Source organism: Pan paniscus, chromosome 13, assembly GCF_029289425.2.
Source record: "Pan paniscus chromosome 13, NHGRI_mPanPan1-v2.0_pri, whole genome shotgun sequence".
Classification (NCBI taxonomy): Eukaryota; Metazoa; Chordata; class Mammalia; order Primates; family Hominidae; genus Pan; species Pan paniscus.
In genome coordinates, this window is record NC_073262.2 from 93,217,426 (window position 1) to 93,243,033 (window position 25,608).

The 25,608-nt window shown below is 38.7% G+C and overlaps 1 long non-coding RNA gene and 1 pseudogene across 1 annotated transcript in view; one reads left to right on the plus strand and one right to left on the minus strand.

The window, feature by feature from the left end:
* The window catches only part of LOC134728742 (uncharacterized), a 35,205-nt gene that overhangs the window by 149 nt on the left and 9,448 nt on the right, over nucleotides 1–25,608 (plus strand). The window lies entirely within an intron of this gene.
* LOC112439150 (U7 small nuclear RNA) lies at nucleotides 18,276–18,328 on the minus strand (annotated as a pseudogene).

A 25,608-nucleotide genomic window follows, 5' to 3' on the forward strand; every position in this document is an offset into this window, starting at 1 on the left:
CCGTGAATGGGAAGGTCCTTCGGCAAACGCCCTTTTTGTGAATAAAATACATAAAAGCCAGTTTCTTTATTTTACCTTTCTGTTTATCTTTTTACTTTCATTTGGTAACAAGCAATAACAAATTGGAAATTTGGCCGCTTAAATAACACTGACTTGTATGTCTAATCTCGGACACGGCATTTCAGAGTACAGAGGGGCTCGTAAAATGTTCCTTCACCAACATGACAAGGTTCTCTTAAAATTACCTTATGTTAAAAAAAAGTTTCTTAATGTAATAGATATATTTTTAAATTAACATATAACCCGAATGATCTTAATACTGATAATTAGGAGATATATATATATTTTAAAGAACATTCCCTCCACAGGACCTGGAACCCATTAATTTGACTCAATATTCCATACTTAACTAGGACAGTCTTCTCTAATTCTGTTCTTTTGGTGAGATATCTTAGAGAACCCAAAGTAACAGAAATTATCCTGTTAAAAATAGATAAGCCTCATTTTTCCTAAAAGTCTGAGTAGGATGGACTAGGCTTTCCTTGCCCTCAAAGAAAGGTTTAACCAACTGCCCTTAAGCACTTGGCACCATGTGTACACCATGTATGGCTTTTAAAAAGTTAAGAAATTTCCTTGTAAGGGACTCTTCAGAGGGATGGTTTTTAAAAATAAACCATCATTACTTGAGTGAAGCCTGTCTTCAGAGAAACAGCAGAGCCCTGATCCAATTCTTTCCTGTATTCCCAGGTGCGGTGTGCACTTGCTTCTTGCAAGACAGCTTTTGTACCTAACCACATTCATTTTGATTTGGTTTAATTTTGGATGGCACTATGGAAAGTAGCTAAAATAAACAGGTGGGTTGTTGAATGATGAATGTATTTTCCTGCAGATATATCTGGTGGAGAAACAAAAGGGCAGGCAGCAATGTACTAAATATTTAAAGTGCTATTTATATCACAGATCCTTAGTAAATATCTGTAAAGAAGCTATATTGAAACACCACATTTCTCTCTATAAGCAATAAATATTTTTCCGGAGATAACAAGAATGTTAGGAGGTGATAGTTCTGTCACAGGGGGACAATCATGAAATTCCACTTAACCTCTCCAAACTTTGCTTCTGTATGAAACCTTATCCACTGGGGGAAGGGCAGGAAGCTTTACCACCAACAGGATCCTGGCAAAGACCCCCTGCTTCTGGAGAAGAGTTAGAAGCACAAACCTTCTGCCCTTTGGGGAGCAGCAGGAGCAGGAAACACTAGGGCTCTGTGTCCTGAACCGATAGAAAATTGAAGTTGGCTACTGCTGGGAAACCCTCTCTCACTCAAGACTCACCACAGATAAAGGAAGGATTTGGCTGCAATGGGAAAGTGTCAGGACTACTGGGAAAGCCCCACATCTAAGGTTCAGGTGCACAGGGCCTGCCTAAAACCAAGGCAGGACCAGGAGTGTGAAAAACCCCTTTTCCCCACTACAAGCCAAGCACCAGTGACAACACCAGTCAACTAGTGAGGAGGAAAAAGAGTGTGGGGAGAGACCTCTCTGTAACACAGGCATGCAAACACTGCTAAAAGCTGAGTGAGGGACACTGAGAAAAACTCCCCAGCACTCTAGGTTCCACACTAAAACAATGCAATAGTAACCCCCTGCTAGAGGAATCTGAATGAAGCCTGTGGTACAGAGTGAAGGCAAGGATAACAACAACAAAACCCAAATTCAGCACAACTCCTGACTAGATTGACTCAACTACCCACATTATTGACTGGACAGAAGAGGCATGTTTATTTCTGGACATTAATATTATTTACCTCAGTCGTTACTATTCTCCTACATGTGATATCCATCATTTGATCAAAAATTAAAAGACACCCAAAAAAGCAGAGAGGAGAAAAAAATCAAGAGGTAAAACAGAACCAGATTCAGAAATGACCCATATATTGGGCTAGGATTAATATGCTTATAAAGCTAGTGGAAAAGGTGAACAATATGCATGAATATATATAGAGAATTTCAGCAGAAAGAGGAAAATTACTTAAAAAGTGAAATGGAAAGGCTAGAAATTAAAAACACCGTATCAGAAATGAAGAATTCTTTCAATGGGCTTATCAGCAGACTGGACATAGCTGAGGAAAGAACTGGTGAATTTGAATATAGGTCGATATGGTTTGGCTGTGTCGCCACCCAAATCTCATTTGAATTGTAGTTCCCATAATCGCCACACATCGTGGGAGGGACCCAGTGGGAGGTAACTGAATCATGGGGGTTATTCTTATGCTAGTGAGTGAGTTCTCATGAAATCTGATGGTTTTATAAGGGGCTTTTCCCCTTCACTCAGCACTTCTCTCCTGCTGCCTTGTGAAGAAGGACATGTTTGCTTCCCCTTCCACCATGATTGTAAGTTTCCTGAGGCCTCCCCAGCCATGCAGAACTGTGAGTCAATTAAACCTCTTTCCTTTATAAATTATGGGATCTGTGGAACTTTGAACTTGAGAGATGATTTAGGGTATCTGGTGGAGGAAATTTCTAAGCAGCAAAGCATTTAAGAGGAAGCAGAGCATGAAAGTTTGGAAAATTTGCAGCCTGACGATGCAATAGAAAAGAAAAACCCATTTTCTGGAGAGAAATTCAACCCAGCTGCAGAAATTTGCATAAGTCACAAGGAGCTGAATGTTAATCAACAAAACTATGGGGAAAATGTCTCCAGGACATGTCGGAGACCTTCTCAGCAGCCCCTCCCATCATAGGCTCAGAGGCCTAGGAGGGAAAAATAGTATCATGGGCTGCACCTAGGAAACTTCACCCCATTGGCTCCTCAGCCAAGCACATACAACAAATGTCTGAAACTGTGGTTCCTTTTATACTGAGCAGGATTACCATGGCAACAACACATCAACAGTAGGGTAAAGCTAACCTGTCTCATGATGGTCTAAAGTGACTAATCCACTCTAGCGTTCCAAACTAAAACAGGGAAAAAAAGGCAATCTCTCTCCATCCCCTCCCACCTTCCTTACCTCTGGTAACCACCAACCTACTTTTCATCTTCATAAGATCCACTTTTTTTTTAGCTCCCACATATAAATGAGAACATGCGATATTTGTTTTTCTGTGCTTGGCTTATTTCACTTAGCATAGTGACCTCCAGTTCCATCCATGTTGCTGCAAATGATAGGATTTCATTTTTTTTATGGCTGAATAATATTCCATTGTGTATATATGCCACATTTTTTAATCCATTCATCTCATTGATGGACACTTGGGTTGATTCCATGTTTTGTCTATTGTGAATAGTGCTTCAGTAAACATGAGAATACAAATATCTCTTTGATATACTAATTTCCTTTCTTTTGGATATATACCCAGTAGTGGAATTTCTGGATCATATGGTAGGTCTAGTTTTGAGAAACTTCCATATAGTTCCCATAGAGGCTGTGCTAATTTACATTTCCACCAACAGTGCACAAGTGTTCCCCTTTCTCCACATCCTTACCAGCATATGTTATTCCCTGTCTTTTTGATTAAAAAAAAAACTGAAGTGAGATACCTCATTGTGATTTTGATTTGTATTTTCCTGATGATTTTGGATGTTGAACATTTTTTCGTATACCTGTTAGCTATTTGTATGTCTTCTTTTGAGAAATGTCTATTCAGATCTTTTGCTTATTTTAAAATTGGATTATTTGGGGTTTTTTGCTATTCAGTTGTTTGAGTTCCTGATATATTCTGGTTATTAATCTCGTGTCAGACAAGTAGTTTGCAAATATTTTCTCTCATTCTATGGGTTGTCTCTTCCGTTTGTCGAGTGTTTCCTTTGCTATGCAGAAGCTTGTTAGCTCAATGTAATTCTGTTTGCCTATTTTTTCTTTGGTTCCCTGTACTTTTGTGGTCTTACCAAAAAATCTTTGCCCAAATCAATGTCCTGAAACGTTTTCTTCTAGTAGTTTCATAGTTTCAGGTCTTAGATTTAAGCCTTTAATTCATCTTGAGTTGATGTTTATATATGGTAAGATATAGAGGTTAGCTTCATCCTTCTGCATATGCTTATCCATTTTTCCCAGCACATTTTATTGAAGAGACTCTCTTCTCCCCATTGTATGTCCTTGGTACTTCTGTTGAAAATGAGTTGGCTCTAAACATGTGGATTTATTTCTGGGTTCTGTATTCTGTGCCATTGGTCTATGTGTCTTTTGTTATGCCAGTACCCTTCTGTTTTGGTTACTATAGCTTTGTAATATATTTTGAAATCAAGTAGTATGATGTCTCCAGCTTTGTTCTTTTCACTCAGGATTGCTCTGGCTATTTTGAATCTTGAATGGCTTCATACAAATTTTAGGATTTTTTTTTATTTCTGTAAAGAATGTCATTGGTATTTTGATAGGGGTTGTATTGAATTTGTAGATCACTTTGGGCAGTATGGACATTTTAATAATATTAATTATTCCAATCCATGAAATCTTAAATTTCTTTCATCAGTGTTTTATAGTTTACTTACATAGATTTTTCACTTCATTGGTTAAACTGATTCCTAGGTATTTTATACTCTTTGTAGCTATTATAAATGGGATTGGTTTCTTGATTTCTTTTTCAGATTGTTTGCTTTTAGCATATATAAATACAACTGATTTTTGTGTGTTGATTTTGTATCCTGCAACTTTACTGAATTCATTTACTACTTCTAACAGGTTTTTTTGTGGAATCTTTAGGTTTTTCTAAGTAAAAGATCATGTTATCTGCAAATAAGGCTAATTTGACTTCTTCCTTTCCAATTTGGAAGCCCTTTATTTCTTTCTCTTGCCTAATTGCTCTTGCTAGGACTTCCAGTATTATGTTGGCTAAAAGTAATGAAAGTGGACATCCTTGTCTTTTTCCAGATCTTAGAGGAAAGGGTTTCAATTTTTCCTTATTCAGTATAATGTTAACTATGGGTTTCTCATCTATGGCCCTTATTATTTTGAGATGTTTTTTCTATATTCAGTTCGTTGAAGGTTTTTATCATAAAGGGATGAATATTTTATTGAATGTTTTTCGAGCATGTATTGGAACGATCATATGGTTTTTGTTCTGGGTTCTGTTAATGTGATGTATCCCATTCATTGATTTGCATATGTCGAACCATCCTTGCATCCCTTGGATGAATTCCACTTGATCATAGTGAATGATTTTTTTTTTGAGACAGCACCTCACTTTATCACCCATACTGGAGTACAGTGGCATGATCATGGGTCACTGCAGCCTCAACCCCCCAGGCTCAAATGATCCTCCTGCCTCAGCCTCCTGAGTAGCTGGGACTACAGATGCATGCCACCAAGCCCAGATAATATATTTTACTTTATGTTTGGTAGAGATAGGGTCTCACTATGTTACACAGGCTCCTTGAGTTACTCCTGTGCTCAAGCAATCCTCCTGCCTTGGCCTCCCAACATGCTGGGATTACAGGCGTGAGCCAGCATGCATACCCAGCATGCATGATCTTTAAATGTTGTTGAATTCAGTTTGATAGTATTTTATTGAGCATTTTTGGGTTTGAGGTTTATTAGGGATATTGGCCTGTAGTTTTCATTTTTGTGTGTGGGTCCTTATCTGGTTTTGGTGTCAAGGTAATGGTGGCCTCTTAGAATGAGTTTAGATGTATTCCCTCCTCAATTTTTAAAAAGAGTTTGAGTAGAATTGGTATTAGTTTTTCTTTCAATGTTTGGTAGAATTCAGCAGTGAATCCATTAGATCCTGGGCTTTTCTTTGATGGGAGATTTTTTATTATGGCTTCACTCTCATTATTCATCATTGGTTTGGTGAGGTTTTTAATTTCTTCAATCTTGGCATGTTTTATGTGTCCAGGAATTTTTCCATTTCTTCTCGGTTTTCTGATTTGTTGGTGAATACTCGTTCACATTAGTCTCTAATGATTCCTTGTATTTCTGTGGTCTCAGTTGTTATGTCTCCTTTTCATTTCTGATTTTATTTATTTGGGTCTTCTCTTCTGAATTAGTCTGGCTAAAAGTTTGTCGATTTTATCTTTTCAAAAAAACAATTTCATTTTATATATATATGTGTGTGTGTATATATATTTGGTCTCCATTTTATTTAGTTCTGCTCTGATATTTACTACTTCTGTTCTTCTACTAATTTGGGGTTTGGTTTTTTCTTGTTTTTCTAGTTCCTTCTAGTTCCTTTCTAGTTCCTTCAGGGGCATTGTTAGGTTGTTTATTTGAAGTCTTTCTACTTTTTGATATAGATGTTTATTTCCATGAACTTTCCTCTTACTACTGTTATTGCTGTATCCTATAGATTTTGGTATGTTGTATTTGTACTTTCATTTGTTTCAAGAAATTCTTACATTTCTTTCTTAATTTCTTGTTTCAGTAATTTCTTCATTTGTTCATTTCTTAATTGGTCATTTGGAAGCAAGTTGTTTAATTTTAACAGGTTGATGTAACTATTATTGTTTTTCATAGATATGTCTTTTGGGCTTCATATTAAAGCTGTTAGTAGATTGCACACCACAGTTACAGTATTAGAGTATTCTGGGTTTGCCCACATACTTAATTTTACCACTGGGTTTTAAACTTTCAAATATTTTCTATTTGCAACTTAGTGTTTTTACCTCTCAGATTGAAGAACTCCCTTTAGCATTTCCTGTAAGATGGGGCTGGTGCTGAATTCTGTGAACATTTTTCTGGGAAGGATTTTATCTCTTCTCTATATTTGAAAGATAGCTTTGCAGAATACAGTATTCTTGGATAGCAGTTTTTTTTTTTTCTTTTTCTAACAGCACTTTGAAAATGTCCCATTTCCTCCTGGCCTGTATGGTTTTTGTTGAGAAGTCTGTTGCCAGAAAAATTGGAGCTCCTTCATATGTTATTTGTTTCTTTTTGCTGCTTTTGGGATCCTCTCTTTGTCCTTTGAGTTTGATTATTACATGCCTTGGGGTAGTCTTACTAAGGTTAAATCTGTTTGGTGTTCTCTGACCTTCCTGTACCTGGATATTTATCTCTTTCTGTTTTGGAAATTTTTCTGTTATTATTTCTCTGAATAAGCTTTCTACCTCTTGCTCTTGCCCAACTCCCTCTTGAACACACATAATTCTTAGATTTGTTTTGTGTTTTTGAGGTGGAGTCTTGCTCTGTTGCCCAGGCTTGAGTGCAGTGGTGCAATCTTGGCTCACTGCAACCTCTGCCTCCTGGGTTCAAGCGATTCTTTTGCCTCAGCCTCCCTAGTAGCTGGGACTACAGGAGTGCACCACCACACCCAGCTGAGTTTTGTATTTTTGGTAGAGACAAAATTTCGCCATGTTGGCCCAGCTAGTCTTGAACTCCTGACCTCAAGTGATCTGCCCACCTTGGCCTCCCAAAGTGCTGGGATTACAGGTGTGAGCCACTGTGTCCAGCCCTGAGATTTGATTTTTGAGGTAACTTTCTATATCTTGTAGGTGATCTTCCTTTTCATTGTTTTTTTACTTTTTTTTTTCTTCTGGCTGTGTCTTTTTAAATAGCCTGTCTTCAGGCTCACTGATTCTTTCCTCTGCTGAATCCATTCTGCTGTTGAGAACCACTAATGAATTTTTCAGTTTAGCAAATGTGTTTCTCAGTTCTAAGATTTCTATTTGATTTTTAAAATTATTTTAATCTCTGTTAAATTTCTCTGATAAATTTCTGAATTGCTATTCTGTGTTATCTTAGAGATCACTAAGTTTCCCTAAATCTGCTGTTTTGAATTCTTGGTCAGAAAGTTCACATAGCACTGTTTTTGTAGGTTTAGTCACTGGTTCTTTGCTTTGTGTGTCTGGAGAGGTCATGGTTCCCTGTTTACTATAGTTTCTTGTGAATCTATATCTATGTCTTTGTAATGAAGAATTAGTTACTTATTCCAGTCTTCTCTATCTGGCTTGTTTGGGTTTTTACTGTACATGTTTGCTCAGATTCTTTGTAATTTATTTATTGATAGTCTTCCCTCCACCCGTGACTAGGCTGCTATCTTCTTTTCAACCCTGGATGGTGCCTTAAGCCCAGTTTGCCTGGCACTAATAAATAACCAGAGTGCCACCTGTCCCAAATGAGGGAGGTCCCAAAGTGGGTAGCCTGCTACTGTGAAAAGGCTGGCTAGGAGTTTGTGCCCAGGGGACCTGTGGAACAAACCTCCTACAGCACAGTGCTGATGAACAGTCACTCTCATTTGATATCTCTTTTGGCCAAGTCACTGAGCAGAGTTTTTAGGTGGGATGGTTGTCCTCTCTTTTTGCCCCTGTCTCTGGCTGTTCTCAAGGATATTTCTCCCTGGCTCACAGTTTTTACACTGGAAAAGTGAGATTGAGGTGGACAATCAGCTTTCTCACCATCTTGGGTTCCCTGGCAGGAGTCCTGTTCCTGCCTCAACCCTTGGGAAGCATCAGCAGTGCCTGAAATACCACACACTTGGTGACAGGCAGATTGAGGAGAGGTGCATTGTAAATATGTAAGTTCAATTCTCTTACCACCTGCTTGTAATTTTTTCACTTCTCTGTGGCTTCAGGAACTGTCTCATCCTCCTATTGGAGTTCAGGAATTTTGCTGGTGATAATGTCAGGGGCTGTATATTTGTTTTTGGGTTTCTGTAGAAAAAAAGTAAAGCCAGCTTGCTTATAGCCCACCATTTTGGAACCAGAAGTCTCATAAATTCTTTAATTCCATTAGACTATTTCCATGTGATGTGAAAAAGATGACAATTCAATTTTCAGCCTCTGCTTTTTTATTTCTATGGTTCTTGCTCTTTATAACTAATTAATTTTCAGTAACTGTCATGGGCTATAATCAGTCACTATGAATCAGAAGTAAGATTCAGCTCATGTGAGAAATTATTTAGGAGCTTTCACTTAGCTTTTAGGTAGAACATTTAATTAAGTTAAAAGAAAATGGCAAAGTTCTACTACTTTAGGTTCTTTGATAAAGAAAAATTTAGTCTGTTACTGCAATAATACCAGCCAATGCCATAAAGATTACAGAGGCTATGTGTCATCATTTCTTTCTTTCAAAAATCCCCAGTTTTAGAATTTTACTCATTAAAAGACAGAGTATCTGAGACTTCTCCATAAAAGAATAAAAATAGAAGTTGATTTGTTGTATCACGTTTTTCTTAGCATATTTCATTTAGAAAATATTTTGAAATTGACTTGCCATATACTAGTTCAGTAATTTTAATAAGTCATGTCAAAACTAATAAATAGGTTATTTCAATAAAAATAAATGATATTGTATAGGATTAGAATAAATATAATTTATTAAGAAAAAGGTAATATGTCCTCTATAATAAATTGCTAAAGCTCTTGGTAAAAAAAAATTGGTTAAATTCCTGTAAGTTGAGAGATGTGGAATTTTTTTAAGTTGTGATTCTCAAATTTTGGTGTGAATGAGAGTCCCATCTCTAAAGATTCTTATTCAGTAGGTCTGATATATAGCTTGGGGATTTACATTTATGATTGTGAAGCAAATATTCTTTTGACTATACTGTATTAGTGGTGAGAAAAAATACTCAAAAGTGATTGGTGATTACTGAATCATGGCTGGAAAATAGTATTAATGGGAAAAATAGTATAATCAGTTAATCTGAAAAAAGCAAAGTTGAACAAATACAGTGCATCTAAGAGTGCATTTAAGGTAACTAAGATACAGGAAACTGGTCACCAGTTATTTGTTATTTTTTTAAAAAGTAGCCAGGTGTGGTGGTTCATGCCTGTAATACCAGCACTTTGGGAGGCCATGGCAGGAGGATCACTTGAGCTCAGGAATTCTAGACCAGCCTAGTCACCATAGTGAGACACTGTCTCTACCCCCGCAAAAAAAAAAAAAAAAAAAAAAAAAAAAAAAAAATTAGCTGGGTGTAGTGGCACACACCTGTAGTCCCAGCTACTCAGGAGGCTGATGTAGGAGGATCACTTGAGCCAGGAGTTCAAGCCACAGTGAGCTATGATTACGCCACTGCATTCCAATCTGGGCAACAAATCAAGACCCTGTCTCAAAAGTAAGTAAATAAATAAAACAAAAAAGTAAGAAAAAAAAAGATTTATTTTTCAGTTAGTAAGTTTAGGATTACACTATAAATAAAATTTCCCAGCATTGGGACTCTAGTTTGTCTCTTGCTTTGACACCATCCGATCTCACCACTCCACTTCACTTGATTCCTAAGGAGCCTCTGCCAAAGTTTTCTTTGCAACTAACACACCATTAGGAAACATTTTTTTCAATCAGCCATTCTCTACAATCTAGCGTTCTCTTTTTTCCCCCCACTGGGGTAATTTCTTTTGAGATGATTTACAGTGAGAGAAGATGAATTATATTTCAAAGTTTATTTTCTTTCAGGGAAACCTACAAACAGCAGATATCCGTTTAGTTTAAGTTACTTAACTGCCTTTCTTAGTCGTTTTTTGATAATGAAAGAGATTTATGTATGATTCAGGAACCTTTCAATTCAGTTAAGACATCGGGATTGTCTCTTCTAGCTTTCAGTTCTTGATCATGCACTTCAGAATATTCCCAGCAATCACAATCTATGCAGAAAATTCTTCAATCTATTTTCTTTCATGTGTTTTTGGAAAGAACTCAAATATTTTTAAAAAGGGGTGGGTGGAGGTTGGGGAACAGAGATAAATATAACAGTGTCTCAGATTTTGTTCTGCTTCTATGTTCTCTCTCTCTCTTTCCCTCTCCCTCTCTTTCTTTTTCTTTTTTAAAGTCAGTTCTCCAGAGCCTCTGTTTTCATTATTGCTGTCTCTTTGTACTCCATATCTGGCTACATTCAAGTATGTTACGGAGTTTTTATACAGATCTTTCACTGCCTATTTTTCTAGCACATTATTGCTGGTCATAGGAGTGGAATGTCAAAGAAAACGCAACCCAGTGTGGGAAAGAAATTTATAATCTAGATACTCCTAGTATTTTATTTTACAAAGAAAATTGACATAATAGAATCTATTTGTTCTACACTGTTTCTATAACAAAATCACAATTTCTAGATTAGTCATGTTTCAAAAGAAACCGTGGAAAGTGGAATGTATAAATAATTCAACAAATACACAGTCAGCCCCTCCATATCTGTGTGTTCCGCATCCATGGCCTTACTCAACCACAGACAGAAAATATTTTTTTTTAAAAAAGAAAAGATGGCTGCATCTATACTGAACACATACAGACTGTTTTCCCTTGTTAGTCCCTAAACAATACAGTATAACAACAATTTGCTTGGGATTTACATTGTATTAGGTATTATAAGTAAACTAGAGCTAATCTAAAGTGTATGGGAAGATGAATGTAGGCTATATACAAGTACTTACTGCAACATTTTTATCAGAGATTTGACTGTCTCTGGATTTTTGTATCATGGGAGGTCCTGGAATAAGTCTCCCACAGATACTGAGGGACGACTGTACTTCTAAGTTTTGCTAATGTCGTTAATCATATTTTGCCAATAAAGTCCATCTACCTGAAATTAGATATATTTTTGCTTACACTATGCAAAGTCTCTAAAGTTAGATGAAAATGAATAATTATTATTATTTGGTACATTTCAGTTACTTCCCCTACCCCCACCCCCATTTTATTACATCTGTTTACTGTGATTTATAGGTCCTGTCCTTAGCAATAGAGTCAAGAAATCTACCTGTATTGTTGAGGTATATATTAGCTAGGATATTTCCAACTACAAGTAACAAAATGTATAACTAAAAGTGTCTTAAACAAAACATTTATTATGTTGTGTGCACGGAAGTCTCAAAGCCAGTTGATTCAGTAGCTTAAGCATGCTCCCAAGGACCCAGGCTGTTTTCAGCTTCTTTCCACCACTCTCCACTTGTTGGACTTTGTCCTTAAGCTTTTGCCTTCATAATTGAAAAAGGCTGTCCTTGCTGCTGACACTGGGTTCTCACACAATCACAACCAAATATAGGGAGGACTATCTCCCTTTTCATCTCTTGAATGGGGAAGAAAAGACTTTCTTGGAAGCTCTCATCTTCACCTTCTCGTCAGACTCCTCAGACTTTCTGGTCCCATGTATTTTGGTAGCCTATACCCTTGCTAAAAGTGGTGGAGCGAGTGTCTGGTATTTTTAAACTTTATAGTGGGAAGTGGTTTCATAGAAGACAAAAACTGGAATAGTAATAGGCAGTGGAGAAAATCACTATGGTGATATTTTTGACAGCTCCCCAGAGCCTTCATAAATGTGTGAAAATGGTAATCTGAAACTTTATGGTGACTTAATAAATGAGTTTTATTCATTATTCTAAACTTTGACAAATGTATTTTCTATTTTGAAATATACACACTGACTCAAAATGGGAGTTGCTTCTACACCAATTATGTATTTTTCCCCTATTAATCCTGTTGAGTAGATTGAGATAACATCTTTATTTTAAATCATTCAATTTCCTAAATAGCAAAATTGCAAGTACTTTTTATTCTTTTGTTTTTGAGATGGAGTTTTGCTCTGTCACCCAGGCTGGAGTGCAGTGGTGCCATCTTGGCTCACTGCAACCTCCACCTCCTGGGTTCAAGCGATTCTCGTGCTTCAACCTCCTGAGTAGCTGGGGACTACAGGTGCACTGCACCACGCCCAGCTAATTTTTTTTCTTTTTGTATTTTTTAGTAGTGATGGGGTTTCACCATGTTGGCCAGGCTAGTCTCAAACTCCTGACCTCAGGTGATCCGCCCACCTTGGCCTCCCAAAGTGCTGGGATTACAGGTGTGAGCCACCGTGCCCATCCACAAATACTTCTTATTCTTATAATAAAATAAGAAAAATTCGACGAAGGAGGAGGATGGGTTATCATGAGGAAAGTAAGGAAAAGATAATAGGAATGGCAGAAAAAGAGGAGATAAAAAAGGAGAGGTGGGGTGGAAAGAGCAGTGACTAATCCAGATGGTCCAGTGTGAGAAAGCTGGGTTAACTAGGTCACTTGCCACTTGGAATGACAGGCAGGATAAGCCATTAAGACAGTGGAGCAAATAGAAGGAAAGAGGGAGGATGTAGACCCCTTTTTCAGGCATGCATTCTGCAGGTTAGAATTTGTCTCTCCTAACCACATTGTGGGTGTGTCCCTGGAACTACATGTTCATATATCTTGGCATTAGGATTCTGATGGCACTCCTTTTTTTTTTTCTTTTCACTTAAAGATAATTTGCCTAACACTAATGTTTAAAACAATCCATTTAAAATTTAAGCCTCTTAACTTATTTCAGCAATAATTAAAGCAAGGTTAGAATAGGCCAAGGAAAATTTTATACCCTGAGTTTCAAAGGGCCAGACCTAAGTAATGAGGGCTTCATAAATATGTATTCCTCTATGTAAAATCTAAGCCCACTTTAGGGCAAACAGCTCATCTAAACATACTAATTTTCTTGGATTTGTTTTAAGATTTAGAGGTTACTCCTTCCCCTCCATTTCACTGTTTCACCTGATTCTTGCCTTTTCCTAGTTTTCCCTCTTTCTACTTTTTGCTGTATATAATAAGTACTGAAATATTATAGGTACTTTTCATTATTTTTCAATCTTGAGTAATACCAATGAGAGAATCTTGTTAAAATTCTTTGTTGTGATAGCGATCTTTTATGTTAAACAGATTTTTGTTACTCTTTTTTTTTTTTTTTTTTGAGACGGAGTCTCGCTCTGTCGCCCAGGCTGGAGTGCAGTGGCGCGATCTCGGCTCACTGCAAGCTCCGCCTCCCGGGTTCACGCCATTCTCCTGCCTCAGCCTCCCGAGTAGCTGGGACTACAGGCGCCCGCTACCACGCCCGGCTAATTTTTTGTATTTTTAGTAGAGACGGGGTTTCACCGTGTTAGCCAGGATGGTCTCGATCTCCTGACCTCGTGATCCACCCGCCTCGGCCTCCCAAAGTGCTGGGATTACAGGCGTGAGCCACCGCGCCCGGCCTGTTACTCTTAATCTTTATATCTATCATGAAGTAAAACAGATTTAGAAAGCTATACAAAAATAAATGTGTGCTTAGTGCGTTATTATACAGCAGACATGCTGGTAGCCATCACCCAAATCAAGAAGTAGAATTTTCCAGCTACTCCAGCTCTCCATGTGCCTTGTCCCAATTTCAAACCTCTTCCTCCTCCAAAAATATCCACCATCCTGATTTTCATAATAATCACTTTCATGTGTTTGTTTATAGTTGTATGAACCAAGTGTACATCCATAGACACTATATTTTTGCCCATTAATAACTGTTTTGGTTGTCCCTTAAGTCTCTCATATCCACCTGTTCACCCCTCCACTTTCTCTTTTCCTTATGACATATCTATTGAAAAACTAGAGCTGTTTGATATGTAGTTTCCCACAGCTGAGTATCACTGTTTTCATACTTACAGTGCAGTTTGGCATGTGCCTCTGTTCTCTGTTCCTGAAAACTGGCAACTGGATTCAAAGGCTTCCGCAGACTTGGGTTTTATCCCTTTCAGTGAGGCTATAGGTTTTGTGTGTGTTCTTTCATAAAATGTCTGACTGACTCTCTTTTTGTGACATTAGGAACTATTGATATCTAGATCCACTAATTCATTGGAGGTTGCAAAATGTTGACACTCAAATTCCATGATTTCTTTTTCATGTATTAGTTGGAATACTTTTATAAGGAAATGGATCTCCTCATCTACTATTTGGCTACCCAATGGTGCAGTTCATGTAGAAAAGGCAGGATAAGTGATTGGTTCTTTTCCCCTAATTTACCAGTTTTCAAGATAATTAATTGGTTCCTTTTCATCCACTGAAGCTGAACAATTCTTTGTTTTTTTGAATAATATTATCATGAACTCATGGATTTCTATATATTTAATAAGATTTCGATGAATAGCAATTATTACTTTTTTTTTCCTGAAGCTCAAATTGTCCTATCTTCGACCAATAGGATTCTCTTCAAGTTGGCTCCTGAGCCCTTTTGACATATCTTAGTAAATTTTTGCCAGTTTCTTTGATATCTGATATCAGATGTTCCAGGATCATTTGTATGGTTCCTTCCCTAGACATGGAATCCGTCATGTCTCCAAAAAGTCCTGATATATTTGAAATTAGATTTCAAAGCAAAACCTTTGGGAAATAAAATTTCAAGACTACAGTCCAGGCATTAATGCTTGGTTCTACCTGGTTGGTTATTGTTTCTGCAACTTTTCAGTAGCAGAACTAGAAAGCCTGTCTACTGATAAGTATACATATTGATATAACTCTACAAATAAAATATCTAATGATCACACTGATATTTCTAATGAAAGTTCAGGACTATGGGGTTTTTTACGTAGCTTTCTTTATACTACATTGCATCTCTTTTCCCCATATCAAGATTCCTAGTTCCCAGGTATACAGTAGATGACAGTGTCTTAGTCTGTTTGGGGTGCTATAACAAAATACCATAAACTGGATAGCTTACAAAGAACAGATATTTGTTTTTGACAAATCTGAAGGTTGGGAAGTCCAGGATCAAGATACCGGTAGATTCCATGTCTGGTGAGGGCCTGTTTCCCAATTTATAGGTGGCTCCTTCTTACTACGTCCCCACCTGGTGGAATGGGTGAACAAGCTACCTGGTGCATCTTTTATAAGGGCACTAATTCCATTCATGAGGGCTCTGCTCTCACGACCTAATCCCCCCGACAAGGCCCTACCTCCTAATACTATCACCTTGGGGGTTAAGATTTCAACATATAAATTTTGGGGGGACACAAACATTCAAACCATAGCGATGAAATTAGAATATCTCATAATTACTCATTAACTTTATTCCACGTTACACACACAACAGGATCAGAATAATAATACACATACTACTACCAACAGCATAAGAACAAAATACAGCTTAAAATGCTTTTTTCATATCATCTCCCTTCTCTATTTTTTAATAGCAGTGCTATATCTGCATTTTGTACAAATGTAGCCTTTACATGTTATGCTCTCTCTTAACTCACACTTATTATTAGTTTCAGGTAACTGTCTTTAATGTATACCATCAGTCCTCATGTTGATATATCTTTTAATGATCTGAAACTCATTCACTAGAATCTTTAGGAAGGGCTAAAAAACAGTATTCTCAAAGTTTTTGTCCTCACTCGTTTGTGTGGATGCCTGGTAACCTAGTCATTGTAAATATTGTTCAGTGGCTTTTATAGTTGAGCATTTTAATGTTGGTTCATATTGTATTCCTTGAGTCTCTTTAGTATGTTATTCTGTTTTCTTTTGGCATAAAGTATTGTTGTAAAAAATATGACGGTAATCTAATCTTCTTACCCTTACAAATCACTTGCTGGTTTTGACTTCATAGCCAATGGACTATTTTCTTTTTTTTTTTTTTTTAAGTTCATCCATCTTACTAGAAATACATCTTGGTGTTATTTGTTGTAGGTCAATATTCTCAGCTACATAGTGTGCTTTTTCAACATATAGTTTCATATTATTGTTTAGGGAAAATTTTCTCCAACTATAGTTTTAAATATTTGTTTTGTCCCCTTGTTTTACTTTTCTTCTTCATAGATTCTGGTTATTTGTGGTTGAATCTTCTCATCCATCTTCAATATTTGTCAATTTCTCTCTAATGGTTTTAATCTTTTTCATTATTTCTTTTTCATTTAATTTTTTTTTCTTCTTTTTTCAATTTTCTATTTCTCCTAGGGCAAAGTTTGTTTTGTTTTCTTTGCTCTTCTGTTTCTCCTAGTATAGTTTCATTTCTGAAATAATTTTTATTTTATTTCTAATTGTCCCTTGAGTTCTGCCACCTCAATTCTGAGTTTTTAAAATTTGGATTAATGTTTGCATTTCATTTCTTGTATCATTTTCTTAATGTATTTTAGCTTCTTTTGAAATAGAAAGTTATAGTTTAGATTTGTTCTGTGAGCATGTCTTTCTTGTGTAGGGATTTTTCTGCTCATTTTTTCCCCTTAGGAATAACTGCAAGAGATTTCGCCTCAATACTTTTCTGTTTTAAATTTTTACATGAAAGTGTCTTTCCATAACTGTTAGTAGGACTGATTCGTGATTTTTGGGTAGCTTCTCTAACTTCACACAAAATCCCTCTTCTGTTGTTTTTATGTATTAAAAAGAGTCAGCTTGCCTTATAAGATTTCCTGGTTCTATTCCCTCCTCTCCCGTTATCTGGGCCTCCTTTATCAGTTGTTCTGCTATCCATGTCTCTGTCCGGCTCCATTTTGATTCCACTTGGCATTTCTCTTTAGTGTGACCCGGTCCTGGAAGGGGGTCCTGGAAGGGAATCCTGGAAGGGAGCCCGGGCAGGTCATGTTTCTAGAGAGAAATCGTAAGATCTAGATTGCTTAAGCACTCTCAGTCTTTGTAGCAGACCTTTTGCACTCACAACTTGTGGGTTGGGCAAGACCTACCCACGTGTTTCCCAGTAAATAGCTATTGCTGTTTTGGGCTTCCCTCATTCTCAAGTCTGTCAAAGTCTGTCAAGTTTCATTGCTTCCCCGCTTGCTTCCTCCTGCTCAGATGCTGATATAATTCAGGTCTTGTGGCTGTTTGGTGGTTCGTCTTCATTCATCAGTGTGGATGCCTGGTAACTAGTCATTATAAATATTGTCTCTGAGTTTTTTATTTTGTTAAGTAGTTACTCTGTTTTTATGTTGAGATTTGGATTTTAAAATATACTGCTGCCACTGTCATCTTCCCAGAACCCACTGAATAGATTAAAAATATTCTCTTCTTTGGCTGGTCAAGGTGGCTCCTGCTGTAATCCCAGTGCTTTGGGAGGCTAAGACAGGAGGCCAGGAGTTCAAGACAAGCCTGGGTAACATACCAAGACCCCATCTCTACCAGTGAAAAAAAAATAGCCAGGAGTGGTGGCACACACCTATAATTCCAGCTACTTGGGAGGCTGAGGCAGAAAGATTGCTTGATTCCAGGAGTTCGAGGCTGTAGTGAGCTATGATCCCACCACTGCACTCCAGCTTGGGCAATAGAGTGAGAACCTACCTCAAAAAAAAAAAAAAAATCTCTTTGCTACGTAGAATCCCCATTTTCACAAGAATCAGAAATGGTAAATTGGTATTAACTTTCTAAGCTTTGATAATGTAATTGTAACTTCAACAGTTTAGGGAATGTGTTCTCAATGTTATAAAATCCTCTAAGAATTGTATAGCAGTGTATTTTTTTCAGTCTACTGCTGGTATGATTAAAGAGAGAAAATATCTGTGTCCTAGAACCAGTTAAAAAAAATTAAGTGTTCCAAGTATTAATGGAAACCAAATTTACACAAAAGTTTGCTACAAAGCAGTTCGTAAGCAGAATATTATAAAAATAACAATTTATTTTTTTGTGTGAGGGGTTTTCCTGGAAAAGCTGCTAGACAAATTCTAAAAGAGCTGTAACACTAAAAAACAACAATTCTTATTATTGTAGAGGAAGAGGTCTATTTACACAGTGTTTTCACATACACTACCTCATTTAATCCTCAAAATAGTCCTCTTAGGGAGATACTGTTATTATGCATTCCATTCTTCGTCAGAAAAAAAAATTGAACTTAGAGAACTCAAATGACTTGATTTAAGATTGTAGCATGAAGGACTCTTACCACCTCTACCTGCAAAGTGTTCACTTTTCCACCAAGGGCTCAGCTTTGGTGAGATCCCTGTGTAGCATGTGGAAAGAAGTAGAAACCTGCCTAGTCAGCTCTATCAGTCATATACTCCCAGAGGACCCACAGGGTGACAGGTGCTGCAGGCAGATCACTCTCATGGTCTGGCTAAAAGCTTTGTCTAGCACCTTAAAGCCTGTAAGTGACAGGAGTGGCATTTGAATTGAGGTTTTCTGACTACAAATCCTCTGGTTTGCTTTTTCGTGCTAGCTAACATCCACTTCAGCAGAGAGCTTTGTGGAGCCTGTAGCTTGAGCAGCTCCAGGTGGCATCACAAAATCTGCGTGTTGCTGAACATGAGTAGCTTTGATTCATGGTAGGTGTGAGAGGACCATGTCAGAACATTTCTGGTGATTGTGGCAGCATTTCTCAAACGTTTACTCCTGAGTGCTCCGAGAGGCAGAGAGGAGGATCCTGTCCTATATCTCCATGGACTCTTTTATTACATTCTAATATTTTTACCTTAAAATTCATGCTGAGAGAGATTGCTGGCAAGATGGCTGAATAGGAACAGCTCTGGTCTACAACTTCCAGTGAGGTCAATGCAGAAGGCGAGTGATATCTGCATTTCCAACTGAGGTACCCAGTTCATCTCACTGGGACTGGTTGGGCAGTGGGTGCAGCCCAAGGAGGGCGAGCTGAAGCAGGGTGGGGCATCGCCTCATCTGGGAAGCACAAGGGGTCAGGGGAACTCCCTCTCCTAGCCAAGGGAAGTCATTAGGCACTGTACCATGCACTCCGGCCCAGATACTGCGCTTTTCCCACAGTCCTCACAACCCACAGACCAGGAGAGTCCCTCCAGTGCCTACGTCACCAGGGCCCTGGGTTTCCAGCACAAAACTGGGCAGCTGTTTGGGCAGACACTGAGCTAGCCACAGGAGTTTTTTTTTCATACCTCAGTGCGCCTGGAACACCAGGGAGACAGAACTGTTGACTCCCCTGGAAAGGAGACTGAAGCCAGGGAGCCAAGTGGTTTGGCTCTGCAGGTCCCACCCCCACAGAGCCTAGCAAGCTAAGATCCACTGGCTTAAAATTCTTGCTGCCAGCACAGCAGTCTGAGCTCGACCTGGGACTCTGGAGCTTGGTGGAGGGAAGGGTGTCCACCATTGCTGAGGCTTGAGTAGGCGGTTTTACCCTCACAGTGTAAACAAAGCCACCAGGAATTTCAAACTGGGCGGAGCCCACTGCAGCTCAGCAAGGCCTCTGCAGCCAGATTGCCTCTCTAGGTTCCCTCCTCTCTGGGCAGGGCATCTCTGAAAAAAAGGCAACAGTCCCAGTCAGGGACTTATAGATAAAACCCCCACTTCCCTGGGACAGAGCACCTGGGGGAAGGGGCGGTTGTGGAGGCAGCTTCAGCAGACTTAAACGTCCCTGCCTGGCAGCACTGAAGAGAGCAGTGGATCTCACAGCACAGTGTTCAGGCTCCGATAAGGGACAGTGTGCCTCCTCAAGTGGGTCCCTGACACCCATGTATCCTGACTGGGAGACACCTCCCAATAGGGGCCGACAGACACCTCATACAGGAGAGCTCTGGCTGGCAACTCGTGGGTGCCCCTCTGGGACAAAGCTTCCAGAGGAAGGAACAGGCAGCAATCTTTGCTGTTCTGCAGCCTCTGCTGGTGATACCCAGGTGAACAGGGTCTGGAGTGGACCTCCAGCAAGCTCCAGCAGACCTGCAGCAGAGGGGCCTGACTGTTAGAAGGAAAACTAACAAACAGAAAGGAATAGTATCAACATCAACAAAAAGGACATCCACTCAGAGACCCCATTTGAAGGTCCCCAACTTCAAAGACCAAGGGTAGATAAATCCACAAAGATGGGGAAAAACCAGTGCAAAAAAGCTGAAGATTCCAAAAACCAGAATGCCTCTTCTCCTCCAAAGGATCACAACTCCTTGCCAGCAAGAGAACAAAACTGGACAGAGAATGAGTTTGACGAATTGACAGAAGGAGGCTTCAGAAGGTGGGTAATAACAAACTCCTTCGAGCTAAAGGAGCATGTTCTAACCCAATGCAAGGAAGCGAATAACCTTGAAAAAAGGTTAGAAGAATTGCTAACTAAAATAACCAGTTTAGAGAAGAACACAAATGACCTGATGGAGCTGAAAAACACAGCACAAGAACTTCATGAAGCATACATAAGTATCAATAGCCAAATTGATCAAGCAGAAGAAAGGATATCAGAGATTGAAGATCAACTTAATGAAATAAAGCGAGAAGACATGCTAAAAAAAAGAATGAAAAGGAACAAACAAAGCCTCCAAGAAATATGGGACTTTGTGAAAGATCAACTCTACATTAGATTGTTGTACCTGACAGTGACAGGGAGATTGGAACCAAGTCAGAAAACACTCTTCAGGATATTATCCAGGAGAACTTCCCCAACCTAGCAAGGCAGGCCAACATTCAAATTCAGGAAATACAGAGAAATTGAGGCAGCAATTAATAGCCCACCAACCAAAAAAAGTCCAGGACCAGATGGATTCACAGCTGAATTCTACCAGAGGTACAAAGAGGAACTGGTACCATTCCTTCTGAAACTATTCCAAACAATAGAAAAAGAGGGAATCCTCCCTAACTCATTTTATGAGGCCAGCATCGCCCTGATACCAAAACCTGGCAGAGACACAACAAAAAAAGAAAATTTCAGGCCAATATCCCTGATGAACATTGATGCGAAAATCCTCCATAAAATACTGTCAACCCAAATCCAGCAGCACATCAAGAAGCTTATGCACCATGATCAAGTTGGCTTCATCCCTGGGATGCAAGGCTGGTTCAACAAACACAAATCAATAATTGTGATCCATCACATAAAACAGAACCAATGCCAAAAACCACATGATTATCTCAATAGATGCAGAAAAGGCCTTTGACAAAATTCAACAGCTCTTCATGCTAAAAACTCTCAATAAACTAGGCATTGATGGAACGTATCTCAAAATAATAAGAGCCATTTATGGCAAACCCACAGCCAATATCATACTGAATGAGCAAAAACTGGAAGCATTCCCTTTGAAAACCGGCACAAGACATGGATGCCCTCTCTCAACACTCCTATTCAACACAGTATTGGAAGTTCTGGCCAGGGCAATCAGGCAAGAGAAAGAAATAAAGCATATTTGATTAGGAAGAGAGGAAGTCAAATTGTCTCTGTTTGCTGATGACATGATTGTATCTTTAGAAAACCCCATTGTCTCAGCCCAAAATCTCCTTAGGCTGATAAGCAACTTCAGTAAAGTCTCAGGATACAAAATGAATGTGCAAAAATCACAAGCATTCCTATACACCAATAGCAGACAAACAGCCAAATCATGAGTGAACTCCCATTCACAATTGCTACAAAGATAATAAAATACCTAGGAATACAACTTACAAGGGATGTGAAGGACCTCTTCAAGGAGAACTACAAACCACTGCTCAAGGAAATAAGAGAGGACACAAACAAATGGAAAAACATTCCAGGCTCATGGATAGGAAAAATCAATATCATGAAAATGGCCATACTGCCCAAAGTAATTTATAGATTCAATGCTATCCCCATCAAGCTACCATTGACTTTCTTCACAGATCTAGAAAAAATTACTTTAAATTTCATATGGAACCAAAAAAAGAGCCCACATAGTCAAGACAATCCTAAGCAAAAAGAACAAAGCTGGAGGCATCATGCTACCTGTCTTCAGACTATGCTACAAGGCTATAGCAATAAAAACAGCATGGTACTGGTACCAAAACAGATATGTAGACCAATGGAACAGAACAGAGGCCCCAGAAATAATGCCACACATCTACAACCATCTGATCTTTGACAAACCTGACAAAAAACAAGCAATGGGAAACAATTCCCTATTTAATAAATGGTATTGGGAAAACTGGCTAGCCATATGCAGAAAGCTGAAATTGGATCCCTTCCTTACACCTTATAAAAAATTAATACAAGATGGATTAAAGACTTAAACGTAAGACCTAAAGCCATAAAAACCCTAGAAGAAAACCTAGCCAATACCATTCAGGACATAGGCATGGGCAGACTTCATGACTAAAACACCAAAAGCAATGGCAACAAAAGCCCAAATTGACAAATGGGATTAATTAAACTAAAGAGCTTCTGCACAGCAAAAGAAACTATCATCAGAGTGAACAGGCAACATACAAAATGGGAGACAATTTTTGCAATGTATCCATCTGATAAAGGGCTAATATCCAGAATCTAAAAAGAACTTAAACAAATTTACAAGGAAAAAAAAACAACCCCATCAAAAAGTGGGCAAAGGATATGAACAGATGCTTCTCAAAAGAAGACATCTATGTAGGCCAACAAACATATGAAAAAATGCTCATTATCACTGGTCATTAGAGAAATGCAAATCAAAACCACAGTGAGATAGCATCTCACGCCAGTTAGAATGGCAATCATTAAAAAGTCAGGAAACAAAAGATGCTGGAGAGGATGTGGAGAAATAGGAACGCTTTTACACCGTTGGTGGGAGTGTAAATTAGTTCAACCATTGTGGAAGACAGTGTGGTGATTCCTGAAGGACCTAGAACTAGAAATACCATGTGACCTAACAATCCCATTCCTGGGTATATACCCAAAGGATTATAAATCATTCTACTATAAAGACACATGCACACATATGTTTATTGCAGCACTGTTCACAATAGCAAAGACTTGGAACCAACCCAAATGCCCATCAATGATAGACTGGATAAAGAAAATGTGGCACATATACACCATGGAATACTATGACGCCATAAAAAGGATGAGTTTATGTCCTTTGCAGGGACATGGATGACACTGGAAACCATCATTCTCAGCAAACTAACACAAGAACAGAAAACCAAACACTGCATGTTCTCACTCATAAGTGGAAGTTGAATAATGAGAACACATGGACACAGGGAGGGGAACATCACCCACCGGGGCCTGTTTGGGGTTAGGGGCTAGGGGAGGGATAGCATTAGGAGAAATACCTAATGTAGATGACGGGTTGATGGGTGCAGCAAACCACCATGGCACATGTATACCTATGTAACAAACCTGCACGTTGTGCACATGTACCCCAGAACGTAAAGGATAATTAAAAAAATTCATGCCAACTTTAAATTCTATTTTGTAATATATCTGTGCTATTTAGATACTAAAAGAATATTTTGCACTATTTGCCAGCAGGTAAAATTGTTATAGCTGGTAATAATACAGAAGGTAAAATACAGAAGGTTTATCCAGTGGCTCTTAGTACCTTCTGGCATACCACCATGTAACCCTAAAGTGGAAGCCAAGAGAAGGAGTGAAGAGAAGTAGGCTGCAGACTCATCATAGGAGTTTGAAGATTCTGCTAAACATTTGGGCTTTATTATGTGGAAAAAGAGGAGCCGATGAAGTTATTTCAAAAAATAAAGTAAACTGATAGGATTTGTGTTTTAGATGAATGGCTTTTGAACTTCTTTGATCACCATCACCTATTAATAAGGAAGACACTTTGCATGCTAATTCATACACAGATTATGGATAGCATATATATATGTGTATATATGAATATTATATGTAAAGAAAATATGATGAAACTTTTTTTACCCTCGTATTTTCCATTTTAATCTATTTCATCTAGAAAAGCTAATGTGATTCACTAAATTGGTTGCACTTCACAATGTTTTCTTACTTTGGTGGCAGTATGTAAGAAGGATGGTAGAAGGGAAATAGCAAGAACATTCAAAGTGAAGATAGGTCAGAATAATAGAATATAAAGCAAGACAGTGGCAGTGGGATGGAGCTAAAATCCACTGGAATTGGTTACCAATTATCCATGAAGATAATGTTGGGTTTCTGGCTTGATTGAATGGCCATTCTATTTACTGGAGACTAGGAAAGCAGAAAATTTAAGTTTGGAAAGAAAGATAATTGACTTCCATTTGGAAGTGATTTTGAAGTATATGGAAAGCCTCTAATAGGTAACTGGATAGGAGAGTTGCAGCTCAGGAAGAAGGTGTGAGTGGGAGAGAAAGATGAAAGATTCAGGACCCTTGAGCGTATGAGTTCTGATGGAAGCCAAGGGAATAGAGATGAGATTGTCAGGGTGAGTGTAGAGAGTCAAATTAGAAGGCCAAGGAGAGAACAGAGAGAACCCTGAAGAACACCTTCACTTCAGAGGATGAAGAAGAAGAGCCTGCAACAGAAATGGGGAAGCAAACCAGGAGAGTAGAGTGTCACATAAGCCAAAGAAGAGGACGTTTCAAGCAGGGAACAGTCAGCAGTGTCCAATGCTAGAGGAAGGTCTGGTAAGACAAGGTCTAGCAATTAGGAAGCTATTATATTCTCAGAGTTAGCAACAAAAAGAGGTGGTGGTTTAGGCATGCAGTTGTGAGGAGAAGGGTGGTAAACATAACAGGTATGTCCTGGGAGGTGAGTGGAGAGGAGTATCCTGGCCCCTGGCAGCAGGTCCAGAAGTAGGTGAGGTTTGGCTGCTCCAGGGAGGTAGCTGGCACCCGGGAAATCTGTCAGCCATTGCAGAGTTGCAAGCTTTGCTCTGGGATTCAGATGCAGATAGGCAGTATCTAAAAGGAGAAGGTGAGTGAGGCAGAAGCTCAGTCCTAAAACGGTGGCAGTTCTGGTCAGGTCTCCAAGCCTGCAGTTGATGCACAGGGATTTAGGCTGGTATCAGCTCTGGTGTGCAATGTGTGGGCCAGACTCAGGACATAAAGCAGAAGACCACTTGTAAGTACTGATGCAGAAGATCAGGGCAAAAATGAGAAGCCAGGTGAGTTGCTGTGTTAGAGATAAAAACTACTTCCATTTCTTCAGCCTGGAAAGAGGACTGATTTAAGGTAGGAGTCCGTGGGTGGGAGTCAAGCAGTTTTGCTGCTGGGATAGGAATGCTTCAGAGGGTTGAAAGCAGTAGGCAGAGGAAATCATGAATGCAGTGGTCTCCAGGCTGGTGTTCATCACTGGATCACACTTCTTTTTTTCTTTATTCAACTGCCTATATGACTAGCTTCTCAAATGCTCATCGGTTTTAACAT